Source organism: Glycine max, chromosome 1, assembly GCF_000004515.6.
Source record: "Glycine max cultivar Williams 82 chromosome 1, Glycine_max_v4.0, whole genome shotgun sequence".
NCBI lineage: Eukaryota > Viridiplantae > Streptophyta > Magnoliopsida > Fabales > Fabaceae > Glycine > Glycine max.
This window is the reverse complement of record NC_016088.4, coordinates 3452389-3465006: the sequence shown is the minus strand read 5'-3', so window position 1 is coordinate 3465006 and position 12618 is coordinate 3452389. Positions and strand designations below refer to the sequence as shown.

At 31.5% G+C, this 12618-nt stretch overlaps 1 pseudogene; it reads right to left on the bottom strand.

Annotated features, from left to right (window-relative positions):
• Positions 1-2462: 2462 nt before the first annotated feature.
• On the bottom strand, positions 2463-9262 carry LOC100812992 (disease resistance protein RPV1-like; annotated as a pseudogene).
• Positions 9263-12618: the final 3356 nt, after the last annotated feature.

Genomic DNA, 12618 nt, shown 5'->3' with positions numbered 1-12618 from the left:
GGGGCGCGGCGGGTGGCGCCTGGTCCCTAGGCGCCTAGGGTCGCGCCTGATGCAGGGGCGCCACCAGTCGCGCCCAGTGCCAGGGCGCTACCAGACGCGCCTGCGTTAGGGGCGCTACCTCCCTGTGCCACGTGTCACATGCACAGTGAAGGCGCTTGGGTGGGGGGCGCTTTGCAATAAAAAAAAGAGACCCCCCGAAAATAATTGCAAAAGGGCCCCTTTTTGATAAATAATTTTTAAAAAGGACCCCTTTTGATAAATAATTTCTAAAAAGAGCCTCTTTGTTGTTTTTGCCGAACCCACTATTCTCAAATAGTCCTACTTATATAGTTTTTCAATCAATCATTACAATAATTTCTCTTTTCCAAATGTTTTTTCTAAGTCTAACTAAATTTTGAAAGATTCTTCGAGCACTCACGTTTTCTATTTCGTGATTTTCTTTCCTCCACCATTCCATTAATCTAATGTGTAATTGTTTGGTGCTTTTTTATACAATATTTGTTTGTTGCTAACACCATATATAGCTGAGAATAAGAAAATAAAATACTCAAATAAGCAGTTACAGAAAATATAAATGTAGTTTTTTTATAATAAAAAGATACGTAAAAATTATTTTCCCAACAGAAGGAGAACAAAATGCTTTAAAATGCAAGCATGAAATTCATGGAATAATTAATAAACAACTTGATCGAGAAAGATTTTTTTTTTCTTTTACTGATTTGACATTCATTCGCAATAATGTTGACGTATTTAATTAAAATACATATAAAAATGTCCCTAGAATCTCTTTTATTTGATTTAATCAGATTTAGAGAATTAAATAGCTATAGAAATAAGTTTGGATAAACTTGGAAATTGAACTTATAATATGATTTGCAACTGGATGAAGGTTGAGGGGAGATGTGCAGAGGTGATGGGATGGTCTCAGTTGAAGAGATTGTAAAGTCCAAAGAAACAATAAAAGAGATATATATGAATGAAGAGATTTATCTGAGAAAGAAAGAGTGATGGTGTATTCATGGATATCAGCAATGCGTATACGGTTGGAGAAGTCATAAGGTGGGTCAGAGATAAAGATGATAAAACAATTGAAATGGCTTGACATGATTGTAGATAACTTTCATCATTAAGTATGTAGATTTAAGGTAAGTCTTTATGAAAAAAATAGTTATTTCATTTACACCTTAAGGATATTATTTACTTAAATAAATTTTGATATTTTGAGAAATTTGTTGACTCTAATCGAAAATATTTCAAGTTCATCTAAAAAAAATTATTACAAAAATTGTATGAATTATTTGCAAGTAAAACCCCTTCTGATTTGGATTTGAATATTTTAGATAGTAATATTGTAATTGTACACCCTGACGGTCAAAAGTTAAGTTATTCTATATCCCTTAATTACCAAGGGATCTTATTTAGTTACTTAAGTGAGATCCCTTGGTAATTTAAAATAAATTATTTAGATGTTTTTAATTAAAATAAAATAAATTGTCCTAATTTAATTTAAATATAAATATATTTTTCAAAATTATTTATTTTTATCATATGTTTTAAAAATTTTATTTTATTTTAAAACTTTTTTTAAATTTATATTTTGATCAATATCAATGAATATTACAAATATTTATAAAATTTGTGAATGTTTTAATAAGCTTTGAAAAAAAATTAATTTTGAATAAATTAATTTTAATTTAAATTGATTTTGAAGTAATACTATTTATGTTTGTATTATAAAAACAAGTTAGACATAGAATTTAATATAAAATTATTGATCCAATTAAAAGTTACTTAAAGTTCTTTAAACTTAAAATCAATTTTGCACACAATTATTTCTAAAATCTTCTTAGATATAAAATTATATGCAAAAATTTATCTTTATCTAAAACAAACTTTAGACTGTTATCCAACTTAAATCAAACATGTATTTTTCCCCGTTTTTGTAATGTTATGTATAATTAACTATAGAGTAAAAGAAGTGTAACATTTAAATTAATATATATTTTAAAATAAAATATCATTATAAAATCATGTTATACAAAATTTTATTATTAATACTCAATTATTCCAAAATATTTATATTTTTTAAAAGAATAAGACATTAAATCAGGTTAAGATAACCTAATGCTTAATCTAGCATCATGCTGAGCATGAGTATTAAGGTTAGAGTACCTTACCTAGATCCAATTTATTGAATAGCAACTAACATGAAACATCATATCTGTGAATTTGATATTATATTTTAATCTAAAATTTTAAGGCTTAAATTTGAGTTTTTTTTATCACTTATATAAAGTTCAACTTTTCCATTATTATCCAATGTGAGACTTTAACCTCAATCATATATTCCAATAATTGAAGAATTGTAATCTTACAAGAAACCATTAAAATCACCCGAATAAGGATAGTTTATCATGGTGAAAGAAAGTCGAGAAAGAAATAAAAGAAAGAGAAAATGGTACTGAGAGATTCAATCAACTTGATTATACATTAAAATGGTCTTCAACTTGATTATCAAACTACAATTAACAATCACATGCTAACAGCACTTATAAGTCACAACTCGAAACAAGCTTCCCCAATGTGAAGAAAGAACATATTTGAATTTGGACTCGTATTCAACATGAAGCGCAGATAAGCAAAACAATCTGGGCCAGAATGTAGAAAATGCCATGACAGAGTTGTATACACCAAATCCAGCTGAATTTTAAATTCCTGAAACAAAATGATTACCCATGTTAACTGCCCAAAGGAATCACTTATTAATGGCAATGTAGAAAGGGAAACAAAAAGTGAAAGTGAATCAGGCTAGGAAAACACACCACAAACCAAGAAAAATAAGAAATAACTTCATATCATCAACTGTTCCATGTTAACCAAGCAAAGAATTTTCTGGTTTCAATGTTATGATATTCAATTACAACAACAACTAGAGATCCCGAAACCTTGTCATAAAACTGGGAATATAAGGCTTGATAGTAAGGAGGAAACTGTTGTTATATGGAAGGACAAAGCAATAACAAACTGAAAAAAATATGAACAGGCAGAAAAAATAGAAGACTGGTTTTCTTATGCAAGCACACATTATAAGCATGACACAGCATTTTATATAGAGAAGGCTTAAGCATAACCGAAAATTTTCAGCACCATAACAGTGAATTAGTGCTCTTAAAAATAAAATATAACAGAAAAACATCACCTAAAGATTCTGTCCATGGAAATTAATTATTTAGTAACATCCATAGCTGAGTAACTAAGGCATTTTCGGACAGAAACTATCGAAAGGATTTACCAATTACCTTTATAAATGGAGCTCCTCTAAAATTCATATTGCCTTTGCTGCTATGCAAGCATGAAGTAATATTTGGTCATGTCCTGGTCAGAAGATGCTAAAGAAGTTAATGAAGCCAAAATGGAAAGAGTTTCAAGAAATTGCAGCTGTGGGAAAACCGAGCAAGCCAACTTACGTTGTGGGAAAAAATCAGACTATATCTTGCTAAAACTTAGAAATCTCTTTGTCCACACTTGAATGAACCTGCTGAATGCCATTGTCAACCGATTACTTCAAATATCCAAAATGTAAATAAAATAAAAAATAAAATTTGATAATAAAATTTCAAAAGTTTAATAAACTAAAAAGTATCGGTGATAAGTCAATTTAGACATCAAGGAAAGATTAGTTACCGGAAGAACAAGAGACTAGCTTACGATCTTATTGTATTTCCATACAAGACTATGTAACATTGCAGCTGTGAAAAAACCAAGCAAGCCAACTTATGCTGATATAGAAACAACAAACTATATCTCACCACAACTTCAAAATCTCTTTGCGAACACCTGAGTGAACCTGTTGAATGCCATTGTCAACTGATTACTTCAAATAAAATGAAATTTAGACAGTTAAAACTTGTAAAAAGTATTGGTGACAAGTCAATTTAAACACCAGGGAAAGATTACTTGCTAGAAGAACAAGATATTAGCTGACTAGGTAGCTTATTAAAGGTCTTCCTCCTTCCATGCAACATTGCTCCCACTAGGTTCTTCAATGCCATTTTTTGAAAATCTCACAGATCCAGAATAGTCGCCTGCACATGCATTATTATCATCTTTCTTTTTGGTATAAAGAGGGCATATTCCGCATTTTTTTACTTTGACAGTTGATTTGAAGTATCTGACAGTTGATTTGAAAGATGGTGGCTGCAAAATGTTATCCTTAGAATATGGACTGATCTCAAAAGTGAAGCTGCGAGCACGAGGGAGCATACGGCTCATGCTGCTCATCTCTGGGAATTCTAAGTTATATTTCCACAGGAATGTGTGATCTTGATCAAGTTCTCTCATTTGGTTCTTCCAGTCGAAATAGTATTTTAACTTATCATTGTTGGGTAGAATGTGTTTGCCATAATCAGATACATAGTTTAGGCAGTAACTAAAAGGACGGTTTCTGCGTTTAATATCATTGGTATCTGGCAGTTGGAAAACGACACACAGAGCGAAACCAATGAGCCTATCATCACTGCAAAAATTTAGAGAACCGGTATGTATAGTTATTGAATGTCCCTTGCCATGAAAAGGGAACCAATGAGGAACTTCACTCCCTGGAAAACAAAAGAACACAGACCTATATGCTTCCTCGGTCATCCTAAGCCTTGCCTCATCCACAATATCAGCACGAGCACCTGGATCAAGTTGTTGACCATTGGTGAAATAAAAGCTGAATTTACCGCCCTCTTTGGAATTTGATGGGAATTGAATAAGTGAATTTGACATCACTCTTGTAATGGATTGGAAATCAAATGCCAATAGTTGTTTTAGAAATGCAGGAAGTCGAGGGATGCATTCAAGTTTTTTGCATTCACTTAAATCAAGTAATTCCAAGCTTGAAAGATGAGCAATGCACTCCGGAAGGTTCACAATTCCGCTCTCACTCAGTGACAGTTCCCTTAATAATGACAAGCAACCAATGTTGCTTGGGATTTCTGTTAATTTGGCACACCCCGAGCAATCGAGTACAGATAGAAGGTTCAGATTGACAATGCTGTTTGGAAGTGACTCAAGATCAGTGCACATGTTCAGACGCAGGGTTTGAAGCTGAACCAAATTGCCAAATGAAAAAGGCAATTCTTTAATGGCCGTTCCTGTTAAGTCAACGTGAGCAAACGTTTGTGCAGCTCCAAGATCTCAGGGAAGGTCCTCAGCTTTGAGCAACCATACAAATCAAGTTTTGTCAACTTCAATTTGAAAATGCTGCTCGGAAAAGTTTCAAGTGATTCACATTTGGTAAGGCCTAACTTGCAGAGTTTGCTGAGATCTCCAATGGAAGATGGAATAGTCTCAAGTCTTTCGCAGTAGTGCAGGCTCAATTCTTCAAGCGCTACCAAACGGCACAAGGATGAAGGTAGGGCCTGTATTGCTGTTGCGTCTAATTTGAGCACAGCTAGATTTTCCATTGTGTCCTCAATTTCTGGGAATATTTTGAACTCTAAGCAACCATCGAGAAGAAGTTTCTTGAGGAATTTCAACTTAGAAAGGTCAAACTCAAATGAAAGGCTTGTAAGGGATCCACAGTAAGAGAGATCTAACCAACACAACTCATTCGGAATTGATAATGTTGGGGACACCCCTTCACTCCACATTGTAGGGTATAATAAGTAGAATTCCTTCTCTTCTTTTTCTTCAACTTCATGTCTGTGTATATTAACAACGGGGTCAAAAGTATGCATGGCTCGGGAAGGTCTCGCTCTACAAAGCCCACCTGTTCCATCGACCCGATAATTGACCCAACCGGGATATTCCTGATAATACCATCCTTTCCCTGTCGGAAATGTATCATGGTGTGAGCAACCGGATAATTGAACCACTTCGGTTCTATTACTGATTGAAAACGTTTCAAGCTTGTCACAGCCATAAACAAGAATTAATCCTGATGATCTCCATAGAATATTGCTCGGAATAGTCAAACTCCTAAGCTCAACACATAGATTTAAACATAAACAATTCAGCTTGTTGAGGAATCCAGAGGAGTAAACTTCAGTCAAGCTTTCACAACCAATCAGTAATATTTCTTCAATATCTGGTAACAGATAAAGGTCCGGTATTCGAATTAGTTTCCGAGAATAACTCAGGTCCAACCTTTTCAATTTCGGTAATTCCTGCCACAGTAAGTACATGATTAGATATCTAAAAGAAAACTTTGTCAATTTCCATGTAAAAAATTAATGTTAATTAAATTTGATTTTAAAATAATTTGATTTTATCTTGTAGAACTTTTATCTTTAAAATCGTAAAACACAGAAAGATAGAAAGCTTAAAAAACCTGATCTGGTTCCCAAAGTTGTTCAAGATTGGAATGTCTCATTTCCAGTCTCACTAGATTTTGTGGCCAATAGTTCGGCGGCAAAGATCTCTGAGGGAAGCCATCCCAACGAAGAATTTTTAAACCATCCGGAAGACTTTCAAGAGATGATGCAAGCTGAACTACATTTGATTCTATCCAGGGGGCATCAGACTCAAAGTGGAGCATCCTCAGATTTTCCATCTTTTCGAAAGTTTTAGAATGTAGTTTAACTTCATTGACTTTCCTTGTGTCTAGAAACATACACTGTACTGCATCTGTCCCCTAAAAGTAAATCAAAGCTATTAGAGAAAAACAAACTTTGAAAAACAGTTCCTACAGAAGTTTTATAGTATTAATAGCTAAGTGCTTTGCAGTTTATCATAAAGTAAGTCCATGTGATTCTGTGAAAGTGATTTGAGTCACAGATCACTATACCTTGTTATCTTTTAAAACTTGATGAATTTGCTCAACCTTCCACAATCGACTGCATTTTCCTGGATTATGGCAACATTCTTGACGAACAATTTCTTGTCCCATTTCTTGTATTAAATCATGCATCTCAATTTTACCTTCCAAAGTAGATATCAGACACTTATCTTTGAGAACATCCATTCCAATGGTAGCAGAGAAACCACAGCTCTCTAGCTTTTGTGCCACGATAATCTCCTCATGACCTCTATAAAAGCAAGCTATGTCAAGAAATATATTCTTCTGCTCCTCATCAAGCCCATCATAACTTAGTTTTAATACACTGAAAATTTTAGGATCGGGAAGCTTTTCCAACTTTTGCAACTCGCTTTCCCATGCTTCCTTTGTTCTATCATAAAGCAATGAGCCCAAACTCTGGAGAGCTAGTGGAATCCCTTTAGCATAATGCAATACCTTTATTGATAAGTCCATGTATGTTTCTCTTGGATGGTTTTGGTGAAAAGCATGTATACTGAAAAGGTTTAGAGAATTTTGAAAATTCATCTCCTTAACTTCATAGATTTCATCAGCTTCAGCATTCTTAAGCACCTGCATGCCTCTGCTGGTCAAAATAATTCTACTGCCCTGGCCAAAATCACCACGCCCTCCAATTAAATCTTTTAGTTGACCTGAATCATTAACATCATCAAGAATGAGGAGAACCTTTTTCTGTTTGAGTCTTTCATTTGAAAAACTTTTTTCTTTCCCCAAAAGCTCTGATATATATTTGCTTCTGCTATGGTGTATTCCATGTCTTTGTATTTCTTCTTGAACATTTAAAACAAGACTGCTGGAACCGAAATGAGGCGCCAATTTGTGATATATTTTCCTTGCAATTGTAGTCTTTCCAATTCCCCCCAAGCCCCAAATTCCTATGATCCGAATATCCGGTGACTCAAGGTTCATCAAGGACTGGATTCGTGTAATATGGTTTTCAATTCCAACAATTCCTTGATGATCACTAATGGAAGAACTATCCAATTTTTCCAAAATATCTTTCACAATTTCTGCAACAAGTGTGGCTTCTGGTCTGGCTCATAATAAAACAAAATAAAGTATCAGAATCTGTTTCGATAAACTTCTCCATAAACACTTCTACGTAAAAAAAAAAAAAACCCATATATTGGATAGAGACAGATATTGGAGTCATACATAATATTTATTGGTCTTGAATTTGTAAATACACAAGAGAATTACTTGATTAATGGAGAGATCAATACAATTTTAGCATCTAAGTAAATTAAAAGAAGTCGAAAAAACTCAAAAGAGCATGTAATTATTAAAGACCTGGTTACTTGTGAATCCCAGCCCGAGAGGCCAGCTGCTTCAGTTAGAGCAGCCTTCCATCCATGCACTTTGTCGAACTTGTCTTGAAATCGATGTTCATGCTTAACGAATGCTTCTGCATACGTCTCTCTCTGATTCCTAACAATTGATGGATCCACCTTATAGAAAACTGGGATCACAACCCTTCCATATCTCTTCTTGCAATCGAGTATCTTTGTGAGTTCATCCAAACACCATGTGGAAGATGCATAGTTCTCAGAGAAAACGACAACATAAATCATAGATTCTTCTATTGCTCTGTGGAGTGCAGGTGAAATCTCTTGGCCTCTGGATAGTCTGTAATCTATATATGTTTCAATCTTTTTCCTCTGTAGTTGTTCATAAATGTGTCTAATGAAGTTGTCACGGGTGTCTTCCCCTCTGAAGTTGAGGAACACATGATGCCTAATTACAGGAAGAAGAGACCCAGCAGCTGATGAAGAACTCCCCGCCATGCCTCTGCACCTCTTAGTCTCAGTCTCTCAGGTCTTCGACTATAGCTTTACACTTTTTTTTTTATCTAAAGTTGTACTATATCACTAAGAGTGTCAAATCATCTTGAACTTAAGATCTAAATTTCACTAGATCTCTCAATAGAATGCGATCTTCAACAAGATGCATGAAGATCTTCACATTAATCAACAAAAAAATGTCTTTTATTCTCTTTCCCTAACAATAAAACGTTGGAGGGGTCACCCTTTTAGTATAGAATAATAAAAGAAGAAAAAAAAATAAAAAAAAGAACAATAAAAGAAGAAAAAGAAATAAAGAAAAGAGAAAAAAGACATAAAATTTAACATGATTCATCACACATATATGTGTTTATTTTCACAATTATATTAGGAAAATTTTTTATTACTTGTAACATAAAAGGTCACAAAATGTCTTTATATATAACACTAACGAGACATAAATTTTTATAAACCAAGTGATGTGAGATTAAAATCTCACAAGTTTTACATACCAAATCATGTGAGATAAAGATGAGAAACTCTAACAGTCAGACCAAAGGGATGAAGAGGAAGAAAAAAGTAAAACAAACATACCAAAAAAAATAAAAAAATAGACTTACCAACAAGGGCAAAGGAAGAACAAATAAGAAAGAAAAAGAGAGAAAAAAAAAAAGAAAGAAGCAACTCTGATGAGGAGAGAGAGAGAGCAGAAAAAGAAAAACCGGTAACGTGTGAAAGTTGAGGGAGAGGAGAAAAGAATTTAATATTTAAAAGTGGAGTGATGTGATACCTATCAAACTTTGAAAGCAAAAGAAAAAAAATACAAATAAATAAAAAATCTTAAAATAAAAAACTTTAACATAAAAAAACATGTAAATAAAAAAATAAACTAAAATCATAAAAATTAAAAAAAAAAGTCATATTGCCATCTTTAACTCAAACATCCTAATATGTCTCATCTTTCTTTTTTATAACAGTTTAAAATCTATAAAAAAATTGTACATTTTTTGTATAACTCTGATAATATTATACGACTTTAAAATCGTTCAAAATTAAGGACTTTACATTATTAAGTTATTTTTAAAAAATAATAACTTCACATAAATTTTTTTATGACTTCTACGCCTTAATATCCCTATAACTTATTCTTATTTAACAATAATTACTAGTTAATAAATTTCAAATAAAATTGTCTTCTTTAATTTGGTCAAAAGACCCATTAAAACCACAATATTCTATGTTCTAATGACTATTATGGAATTATTTTCTTAAAAGTAAATTTTTGACTTAATAATGTAAAGTCATAAATTTCCAACTACTTTAAAATCGTCCAATTTTTTTTAATTCTATTGTACCATTATAGTTTAAAATATAATTAAGTATGAATTACTTTTACTCTATTTATAAAGACTATAATTAATATTGTGACATTATAGTCTTTATTTTATAGAAATTGACGAACTCTTAATAGAAGTAATGTGTTTTTATTATATTATGTATTATATAATAAGCAACTTTATTCATATAAGAAGTTAGTATATATATTCGATGACTTTAAAGTCATTTTTTTATTAAAACAAATATATAGAAGTAGTAGAATTAAAAATGATTTTAGAAGCGTTGTTGTTAAAAAAATAACATTATACAACTTTAGAGTAGTTGGAAATTAATGAATTTACATTACTAAATTAAAAATAAAAAATAACTTCACAAAATTCATCAAAATTTTTATGACTTCACTAAAAAAATAAAAATCCTGAAATTTTTTATAACTTGTATCAAAGTCATGAGAATGACTTACTCACATTTAAAAATTAATTCAAAAATTACTACCATTTGATAAATTTCAAATAAAATTGTTTCCTTTTATCAAAAAAATTATTTTAATGTGTTCAATTATATTTTTTAAGTCAAACTTTAAAACTATGATTAGAAGTTTCATTTTTAAGTATTTAAAATAAATGTTTAGTTCTGTGTCTCTCCTAAATCTTTTAGGTTAAATTAATTTATTGATCCTCTAATTTATTTCTTAGGTTCAATTTAATTATATAAATTTTAAAATTGATTTAATTTGATTCTATCATCTAAATTGAATGTGATTTTTTAAAACTATTTAATGATAGTTTTAAATAGTTACAAAACAAACAATTAAACACAAAATTTAGATAACAGAACTATTTAAATTAATTTTGATGGTCAAATTAAACTGATTTTAAAAAATAGAGGACTAAATCAAATCAATTTTAAAAATTTAAGATTTAAATAAACCTAAAATAATAAAAAAAACCAAATAGAATGCAAAAAACAAATTAGAGAAAGAAAAAAACTAATTTAACCAAATTTTATATAAAAAAAACAAAAATTTAAGAGTAAGGTAATTAATTTTGAGAAACATGTTTTTTTGTTTTTTTGGGAAAGTAGTCCTATTCGAGAGACTATTAATATACTAAGTGTGAATAGTTCTTTCAGCAAGGATTGAAACCTTCAATTGCCACGTTTTGGAATATTAGACCCTTCCACTATATATATTCAACCCCCGGTTAGTAGTATGTGTTTGAAACTATCTTATCAAATTAAATTATTTTTTACTCTATAATTACTCAACAAGCTTTTTCACACACCTGACATTAAGGTCCTTGTCCTCTACCTCAGATTATTAGATTTGCCTCTGCCTCAATAGGACTGGCTTGACTTCTTCATCCACCACGAATGTTTCTACCTCTGGCTCAAAAAGCTTGTTGAAATAATGCACAATATTTGCTTGTAGTAGTTGCTGTATAAAATAGGTGTCACATTCTTTTGAGTTTTTGAAGAGCTTTGATTTCGTCTATACAAATATAATCAAGGCATAATGGAAGTAAATGAAATAATTGTATTCTTGCTAGAAACCATTGAAAATTGCAGCTATTAATATTCTTCAGTATTAATAAGTGTCCCAATCGCAGCTAAAATATCAACCACTTTCTTCAAAATTAACATATAGTCAATTATATGAATCAAAGTACACATATTGTGACTATATATAATCCTATCTAAGAGAGCTATATTACAGTTGAGTTTTAGGCAGACAACAAAGGAGCTGAAGAAGATGCCACAAAATCATGGTTCTCATTCTTCTCATTTACAATATTATTCTCTTGAGCCTGTGCTCACATCACAGCATAAAATCCAATACCTATTGTAGCAGCTCCAATCATACTGCACCCAAAATTGAACACAATGTTAAATAGGCTATTCCTGGTTTTCAGCAATTAAATTATTTTTCACAAATTTTCAGTTCTTAGATATATTTACCTTCCAAGATAAATACTGTCCCCAAGAAATACTATACTCATGTCAAGTGCAATGACCATTCCCAAAGGGTTAAACATAGCTACATAAACCGGTCCCTTCTTCCGACATTAGGAAGCAATGCATTAGAAAATAATTATTTTCTAAAGAACTGAGAAAGAATATCTAAATGAAGTCATGTCTAGGAATAAGTGATATTTGTTTAGCCTATTTCATGCATCTTTATTTTTAATGCAATTTATTATTTTATCTTTGTAAAGAAATTTGGGAATGAAAACGGATAAATTAAACTTTTTCACGCGAGGAATCAAAGTTATAGTATCAAAGTAGATGCAGGTAAAAACTGAAATAATATTAGATACAGAAAAATTATTAGCATTGCATCATAAGTATTTTTGGTATGCTAGGTCCAACACATTTGTATTCTGAATTCATTTTTTGCATTCAAGTTATTGTTTATTTTTCTTGTCTTCTTATCTTTTACTTTTCACCTTTAATTTTTTACTTACAATTCCTTATCTTTTCTACTCCATCAATTGCTTGAAAATTGGGTTCTCACCAATCTAAGTACAAATAAAGTCCTTGTGGACTAGACACTTGAATTTTCATTTTACTTTACTATTTATGAAAATTTGGTATATTTACCAATGAGTTAACACACAATCACTTAACAAGTATTGTTTTTGTGTGTGCGCTTAGCACAAAAGTTGGGCTAAGCACACAAGCCATTATGCATAAACAATG